Raw genomic sequence first — 9,157 nt, 5'->3', positions numbered from 1 at the left:
AGACGTCGGACAGGGCAAGATATGACAAAATACCAATTTATAAACTATCAAGGGCTCATGAGGGAGGGGGGAGCGGGGAGGGAGGGGAAAAATAATGACCTAATGTGGGGGTTTAAGTGGAGAGAAAATGTTTTGAGAATGATGTACAAATGCGCTTTACACAATTGATGTGTGTATAGACTGTGATAAAAGTTGTATGAGCCCCTAATAAAATGTTTATAAAAAAAACCCAATGGAGTCAAATATAACCAGAATGGTGGGTTTGGTGCAGGATTGGGCAGTGTTTCATTCGCTTGCACATGGGGTAATTATGAGCTGGAGCCAACTGAACAACCCCTGACAACAGCAACACCGGTTCCTTTTTGTTGCCAATATACCCAAGAATGTGGCGGAGCATACATAATAGGAAGCAAACTGCTCAGACATAACCCAACCCTTTGAGGAAATGAGTCACTGGATCAGGACCATCATCTCAGGAGACACCAAGGTCAACTGGCATTGCATAGTTTGCAAAGACAAGATTCTATGTGGTCAATAGCAACTGGGGTCTTAAAAGTTCATGAGCTAAGCCACAACTATTGGTCTCCCCCCACTCAACACAGAATGATGAAAATGAAAAGAATTATGGAAGCAATTAGTCAATGGACTTATGGACCACACAAACATCTGTCAACGCAACCCAGACCAGAACAAGATGGCTGCCTGGCTACCACTGCCAACTGTTCTGAAAGGGATCACATTTGAAGGTCCTGAGTTAAGTGGGAGAAAATGTGCAACAAAAATCAGAATCAGTGAATAGACCAGGCTCACAGGTTGGACAGAAATGATAGAACCTGCAAGACTGTGACCCTCGGACACCCTTCAGGTCTAGAAACAGACCCACCACTCCCTTCCCCAGTGACTCAATTTCAGTGAAGCAATAGACAAATAAGTCATGCACACCTTATGAACCGTCGAAGATCAAAAGGGCAGCATTAACCCAAGGACAATGTTCAGAAAGGTTAAGAGAAGGACAAATGCAAGCAGGAAACCCAAGACGTGAAATAAACAATGGTCCCTCGAGTAGAATACAAGGAATCAAATGAAAGAAACTGTGTGAAATTATTGAATGTAAAACCAACAAGCTCTTCAGTCAACCTTCACCTAGTTCACAAGGAAGAGTTAATTTTTTCTTATATTAAAATGGATGGGAATAAGCTGGTTACCAGAGATGACTATAGATCGAAATGATAAATGACTTCAATGGTTTAAACCTTGTCCCTTGATCCCCCCTCTGATACATGTTGGGCCTGATCTGGTTTTCAATATTTTCTGTGTTGTTGTTGTTTCCTATTGGGGTTTCTATCTGATGCATTTTGTCCTTGTGGGTAGCCTTCTTGAATCCTTGTTTTGTATTTTTCTGTTTTTCAGTCTCTGAAACCCAGTAAGTGTCCCCGGAGGGTCTAGTGGGGGGAGTGACGGTGGTAAAAGGGAGCTGATATCAAACCGTTCAAGAAGGAAGAGAATGTTTGAAACTGAGTGTGATAGCAATTGTACAATACTGCTGGATGTGGGTAAACTATGGAATGGTATGATATCTGTATTAGCTCCCAACAAAATCGTTTGGAACACAGAAAAGTTCTTGTATTACCCACTTGCTTACACCCACTGGGCTGCTAAGTGCAAGCTTGGCAGTCCCAAACCATGGGCCTCCCTGAGGGAGAAGTCTCCTGTCTAAAGTCTTAGAAACCCTTTGGGGGTCACCATAAATCAGAACCGCCTCAATGGCAGAGAGCTTGGTTTTTTGATAAAAAAATCACTTAATGGCTTTCTGCCCCATTTCTCAGCATAAAATTCAAACTTAGAATATGCCTTTAAAGAGTATTATGACTTGAATTGTGCCTATCTCCCCAGATTTGTTTTGCCATTCCTAGCTCCACTCTTCATTGACTTAAATTTCTTTTGGGGTGGGGGGGGCGGGTGCGCGCGCACACGTGCGCGCCGTTGGTTTTGGTTCAGTTTGTTTAAGCCAGTGAAACTCCCTAGCCTCCTCTTCTGGAAATCTCTGTCCCTGCCTGTGCCTAGCTAACTGGCTTATTTTCCCGGACTCAATTTAGACACACTGGTGTCTGTTTCTTAGTGCTGTTATAACAGATGTACTACTTACTAGCGGACAACTTTAACAAACCAGAATTGACCCTCTCCCAGTGTGGGAGGCCAGAAGGGTGCCAGAGTAAGGGAAGCTTCTCTGTTGGCTCTGGGGAAAGGTCCTTGTCTCTTTTCCGCTTTTGTTCCTCCGTTTCTGGCAGTCTTCGTGGGCACACACATATCTTCCCCTTCCTTGGTGTTCCCTTCTCCATACTCCATCTGCTCCTTTTCGCTCTTGAAAGCGATTGGCGTAAGGCATACCCTACACTGATAGGGTCTCCTATGACAAAGAAAATCCTATTTCCAAATGGAATTACATCCACAGATAGAGGGGGTTAGGATTTTCAACACATTTAGGTTGTAAATTTAATCTATAACACCTGGTGTGATCGGTCAGCTGGTCTAAAGACACAAATCTAGGGACACTCATACATGTATGTTGCTGTCAAGTGCCCTTGGGTTGAGTGCAATCCGTAGGGCCCCTCTATGCATGACAAAACAGAACGACACACAGTCCTGCACTATCCATACCCTTTTTCCCATGCCCGAGCCCACGGTGCCAGCCACTGTGTCATCTCATCTCATTGAGGGCCTTCCTCTTCCCACTCCCCCCGCCCTCTATCAAACATGGTGTCCTTCTCCAGGGACTGGGTGTCCCTGACAACAGGTGCAAAGGACGTCAGAGGAAGTGTTGCCCTCCTGTGGTACATAGGGGCCTGATGGCTCGGAACCAACTTGATGGACCCCGACAGCAACACCACCTACAGGCACATCCAGGTTGCAAGAGCAGTTCTTGTGTCCTTTAAGTCTGTACGAGGAATTTGTAGGTAAGCGAGCACAGGTGCCTAGGGTTCTTAGTTAATCTTGCATTTGTGCAAGGAAAAACGCAAAGACTTTGCAAAGATTGAAAAACTGCACCCGCAGCAAGGGAAGGTGATCGTGATGAAGAATCTGCTGAACGCAGAGGCTGGGCCGATCGTGTAGAAAGGGAGGCAAAGCTGCGGAACATGAACGGGCAAATGGCATTTCCCTTAAGACAGGCCTTTGGAACGAGACTCTGCCTGTACTTAATGAGCTACTTATGAGACAGATGAATTCAAAATGGATGGAAAAATTAAATTAATAAAATGTATTTGTGGGTGGTGGAGAAATACATATTATTACGACTAAGGCGAGCAGGAAAGAGCCTCCGTGACCGGCGGAGGAGCTGGAGTGCAGGTCTAACCATCGCCTCCTTCAGAGGAGACCGGAAGAGCTGGGGGGGGCGGGGGGGCCTGGCTAACTCTACTGCAAGTTTTGTTCAAGGACTCAGTAGATAAATCCTGACCAAAAGGAAAAAAACGGAGGACCAGGATTTCAAATTCTTACAGAATCCCACTTCTTTGACGCATTGAGACCGGAGGAACACCCAAATCAATTTCCCCGAGAAAATGTTGAACCCAAACCATCCCCTGAAGCCATCTCTAACAACGGTTTCGGGACATTAGCAAAGAGTGTCTACCTGGAGCGTCGCTCTCTATTAAAGAACTGCGTTTATCAGAGCAGCGTGAGGTGAGTCACTCTAACGCTCGGGGGCGATCGTGACCCACGGCGGGTGAGTTCAACTTGACTCACGCAGAGGGAACTGCCGCCACGGAGGGTTCAAAGGATGCCACTTGACACAGTGCCACACGTCTCCCCGCTGGAACGGCTGCGGGTTCAAGCTTCTGACCTTGCCACTCGCATCCCAGCTCTTTAACCACCCTTTGATGGACACCTTAAGGTAGACATGTGGTCAAGCAATATGGGTAGAAGCAGTGTAGCGAAGGTACCCAGGACCCTTGAAGTGTGTACATAAAAATTGCCGAATGGGCGTGTATCCTCCTGTATATTTTCACCAAAAAGTAAATTGATTGGGCGGTTTTGTTGCACCTGCTCTGATGTGTCTGGGGGCTCTCATCGATCACACACCACAGATGGCAGGCAGAAAGCAAAGTGCGTTTGGAAAGGAAGGAATAGCGAGGGACGCGAGTGAGTTCCCCTAAATCAACTGTGCCTAACGCTTTCGTCAGATGTGGCTCTTGGCCTGTCTTTGCCTCCAGGTTATGAACGGATCGATCATGGGACTGGTCCTGTTTCTCAGGTTCGATCATGAACCTGGTCGTGCTCTGTCCAGGGCTGGGTCTTGCACAATCATGGACAAGGAAGTACACACACACACACACACACACACACACACATACATGCACACACTCGCAGCCACTGAGTTGGAACTGACTCATAGTGACCCTATAGAACTCCACGCGTGTGTGCAATGGGTCAGCAAAAAGGAATCTTGGGCTTGTTGACTTTGAAGTTGAGAACCAGCCTGGGGATCTGAATTGTCCTAGACGGTTGAATTCGCCCCTCCGCACATCCTGCGGCTCCCCAAGCTTCCAGCGGGCTTCTTTTCCTCACCCTGTGTGCCGGCTCTCAGCTCCATCTCTCAACTCCTTTCCTTCAGGTTTCAGCAGAAGAAAAGTAACTAGATGAGTAAAATTGGAACAGGGATAGGAACAAAAATGGACAAGGCTCATTCATGTGGACCAGATAAAAAATGGTAAAAGCAGGAAAGAAGGAAGCATGTCAAGTTGGAGATAGAAGGGACTAGATAACAACAAGAGCTTAAATTCACAACACTGGGTTTGGGTCCAGCGGCAACGCTGTGGTTCTCAGCTATAGCCAGCATCTCTCCATCCCCACCTAGTTTAACGTACACTTCTCAGGCCGTCTCACAGAAACCTTCCCGGCTCTCGGCTCTCTTCACCTTTCTGCTGGTGCCACACTAATGGGGAGAAATGCGGGCACCTTTTACACATGATTTATTGCTGTCTACAAAGTTTATTAACATGGGATTCCTTTGTTCACTCTCTCTCTCTCTGACTCTCTTCACGTTCTCGTGTGGCCGCACGTCTGTCTGTCCTTGTGTCTCTTCCTCTCTCGCGCTCTCCCTTTCTTGCTTTCAGCTGTTCTCTCTGCACTGTCTTCCAATCTCCCCTCACCCTCACCCTGCCCCCTTTACTCTCATTCCATTCTAAACACCCAAGCAGGTCATTGACTCTAATAAACCTGCTAATGGAAACCCACGCTCTGGGTCCGCTTTCCTTTATTCCCGTTCTAACAATAAGAGATATTTTAAAATAGTTATAGGCAAATATCTTTAGATGTTTAATAGTAAGTATGATTCTAAGTGTAGACTAAGCAGTCATTGAAAGGTAATGTATAGTAATGCTGGTAAGATCTATTAAATGAGATAATGGCATATGAAAATGCACTGGAATCTTTATGATGGTCCAAATGCAAGCTATTATTTCATATTGAATATCTAAACTGCATATAGGATTTTGATGGCCATCCTGTGATAACACACATCCCAGATTAAGGGAGTTGAAGAGACTAAGAAGTCACAGGTTTTAGCGTAATAATAAGTGACACTATCCTGAACATATTAAACTATGAGGAAGTTGTAAATGGGGATTTATCACAGGGTGAAGTCCTTGATTGGGTATTTTGATGCAGTAAGTACAACACGATACAAGTACTACTCCCCTTGTATTAGAAAAAGAGGTGTGGCTAAATAGGAAGACTTTCACTTTTCTTTTTTCTTTTTTCACCTTTCTTGTTGAACATTTCAGTGTGAACAACTGAAAAGTCAGATTTGCATAAAGTTAGCACATCCTCCAGCAATATCCTCCTCCTTCACATTTTAAACTAGGGAGAAAATATGCGTTAACATGTCATTCCAGTCCCATTCCCTTTTAAGAAAGGCAAGTTGGAGGGAAGTGATATGATCACATAGAGCGCCCTAATAAACTGGGGAGGAGGATGCAGGTGCACATTCTAACTGGCAAGGCGCCACAGGAAGCAACTGGACAGGCAGCCAATGAAGCAAATGGGTGTGGCCATCAAGGCCAGCAGGCTGTCCAGATGGGTCCTAAAGAGAATCAGCTTTTTGGTGTGGACACTGCTCTGTGAAGTCTGGTCTGTCTTTGAGAGACTGGAGAGTCATCTATGCTAGAGTTCCATGGTGGCTCACAGCAACCCTACAGGACAGAGTAGGGCTGGTTTCGAAGACTGTAAATCTTTATCCTGCAGAGCAGCTGCTTGATGCATTTGAATCACTGGCCTACTTGTTAGTAGCTGACTGAGTTAACAAGCTCCAGTAATAAGATATTTAACTGTGTCTTATTGGTTGTGTAAACGCATTCAAATGTGTGAATCCTAACAAATTATGGATATTGTTCTAAATAATGGGATTTCCAGAACACGTCATTGTACTCTTGCAGAACCTGTGCATAGACCAGGAGGCAGTTGTAGGACCAGAATCAGGGGTTACTGCTTGGTTTGAAATCAGAAAAATAATTCTTTTTTTTATCATTTTATTAGGGGCTCAAACAACTCTTATCACAATCTATACATACATCAACTGTGTAAAGCACATTTGCACATTCATTGCCCTCATCATTCTCCAAACATTTGCTCTCCACTAAAGCCCCTGGCATCAGCTCCTCATTTTTCTCCTCCCTCCCTGCTCCCCACTCCCTCATGAACCCTTGATAATTTATAAATAATTATTTTGTGATATTTTGCCCTGTCCGACATCTCCCTTCACCCACTTTTCTGTTGTCCGTCCCCCAGGGAGGAGGTTATATGTAGATCCTTGTAATCGGTTCCCCCTTTCCAACCCACCCTCCCAGTATAGCCACTCACACCACTGGTTCAGAAGGGATTATCCGTCCTGGATTCCCTGTGTTTCCAGTTCTTATCTGTACCAGTGTACATCCTCTGGTCTAGCCAGATTTGTAAGGTAGAATTGGGATCATGATAGTGGGTGATGGGGGTGGGGTGTGTGGGTGGTGGTGGTGGTGGTTGTGAGGTGGGGAGGAAGCATTTAGGAACTAGAGGAAAGTTGTATGTTTCATCGTGGCTACATCACACCCTGACTGGTTCGTCTCCTCCCTGAGACCCTTCTGTAAGGGGATGTCCAGTGGTCTACAAATGGGCTTTGAGTCTACACTCCACCCTCCCCACCTCATTCACAATGATATGATTTTTTTGTTCTGATGATGCCTTATACCTGATCCATTCGACACCTCATGATCGCAAAGGCTGGTGTGCTTCTTCCATGTGGGTTTTGTTGCTTCTGAGCTAGATGGCTGCTTATTTACTGAAAAATAATTCCTTGAAAAGTTAAAATATAACATAAAACCTGGAGAGGTGTTGCATCAAAGGTGTATCCTCTCACTACCTTTCTTAACTCTGTACACTGGGCAAATAATCTGAGAAACCAGGGTAGTTGCAGAATTCGCCATTAAAGGAAGACTTGTTGCCGACCAGCAATATGCAGACAACATCTCCTTTATCTTGCCTGTAGTCTTGGGCTTTCTCTTGGACCTCTTCCTTTCTCACTCTCTACTCTTTCCAAGCCATTACCACATGCAGCCTATTCTCAAATGTCTATCATCAATGCCTCTTTTCTGAATTCCAGATCAGTATATCCAGCAACCTGCTTGGCATCTCTGTTTATACATCTCACATCTCAAGCTTTTGGTGTTGAAAACTTAAGTCAGCATCCTTTCCCACAAACTAATCCTTTCACTGCATTTCCTGCCTTGGCAAGTACACATCACCTCCCCAGGCTTCCCATCTCACCTTCATTACCTGCAGGACCCTCCTGTCCTACTTCCAATCTATTTCATGTCCTTTATTCCCATCACCCATCTCCTGAACCAGACCCTTGCCATTTGCACTTGGATTGCTGGAAAGCTGCTTACTGTTCTCCCTACACTTGCTGTTGGAGTCCCCGGTGTAACAATTGGTTAATGGGTTGGGATGCTGAGCCAAATATTGGTGGTTCAAGAACAGCCAAAGGTGCCTTAGAAGGCCACTCTGGTGATCTACTTCCCACAAATAAGCCAACGAAAACCCTATGAAACACAACGCCCTGGTATGCATGGGGTCACCATGGGTCAGAGTCTACTCAGCAGCAGCTCGTACCCCTCCCCTGCCATCCCCCCAACTCCAATACCGGCGTTCCATGTACAATACTGCTAACACAATGTGATAGATAAATAGAACTTTTCCGTTGCTTTCCTGAATACACAAAACACATTTTATTTTTTTAAATAGAACATTCATATCCGTCGTATAGTAGATACCAACTTTAAAGAAAACAACTTTTCCTTGTTAGAAATGTATTGCACCTAAATAAATAAACAAACAGATAAATAAATAAATAAAAAGAAATGTATTGCACCAACTCTTTCAAATTAAGAACAAAAAACCCATTATTATCGAGTTGAATCTGACTGGGCAGAATCACCTGCAGAACCCTGCAGGACTGGGTCAAACTGCCCTCTGTGGGCTTCCTGACGGAAAGAGAAAGCCTCCTCTTTCTCCCATGGGGCACCTGGTGATTTGCTGACCTTGTGATTAAAAGCCCACCATGCAGCCCACTATGCCACCAGGATCTAACCAAATTAAGAATTAGAAAACAACTAATCAAAGACAGTAAGAATGTATCCATCATATAGCCTCCCATTGTGAAGGTACCAATTTGAAAAGAGAGCTTCTAATGACAGGTCGCTAGATTAGGGATAAAAGGGGGTTGCTGTCCCGGATGCCTACACTAAACAAAAATTAACTGTCCATGCCACAATAAAGGGGTTGGAAAGAAATCAGGCACACTAATTAGACACCTATGAGAAAAATCCAGAACTGAGCATGCTCAGACCCAAATCAGCGAGGCCCAGGTCCACCTGGGCACACGTTCTAGGCACCAGCCATGTGACATCACCCAAGTGCGCTTAAACCCAGCCAATAAGGTCGGCCAGTACCCTCAACCATGCCTCCCCAGCCAGTGGGGATAAAAGCCTGCCCCAAGAAGACTGACCCCGCTTATTTCCCCTCTGCTCCTCCTCAGGTGCAGGTTGCAAGCTAAGGGGGAGATTCCTCCCACATGCGGGTGCACATGTGCCTGCGTGCCCACCCAGGGCCCACATCCTCTGAGCCC

This window comes from Echinops telfairi, unplaced genomic scaffold (assembly GCF_000313985.2).
Source record: "Echinops telfairi isolate 266 unplaced genomic scaffold, ASM31398v2 ScPeMD7_7468;HRSCAF=8506_0, whole genome shotgun sequence".
Taxonomy (NCBI): domain Eukaryota; kingdom Metazoa; phylum Chordata; class Mammalia; order Afrosoricida; family Tenrecidae; genus Echinops; species Echinops telfairi.
This window is presented reverse-complemented; position numbering follows the sequence as displayed.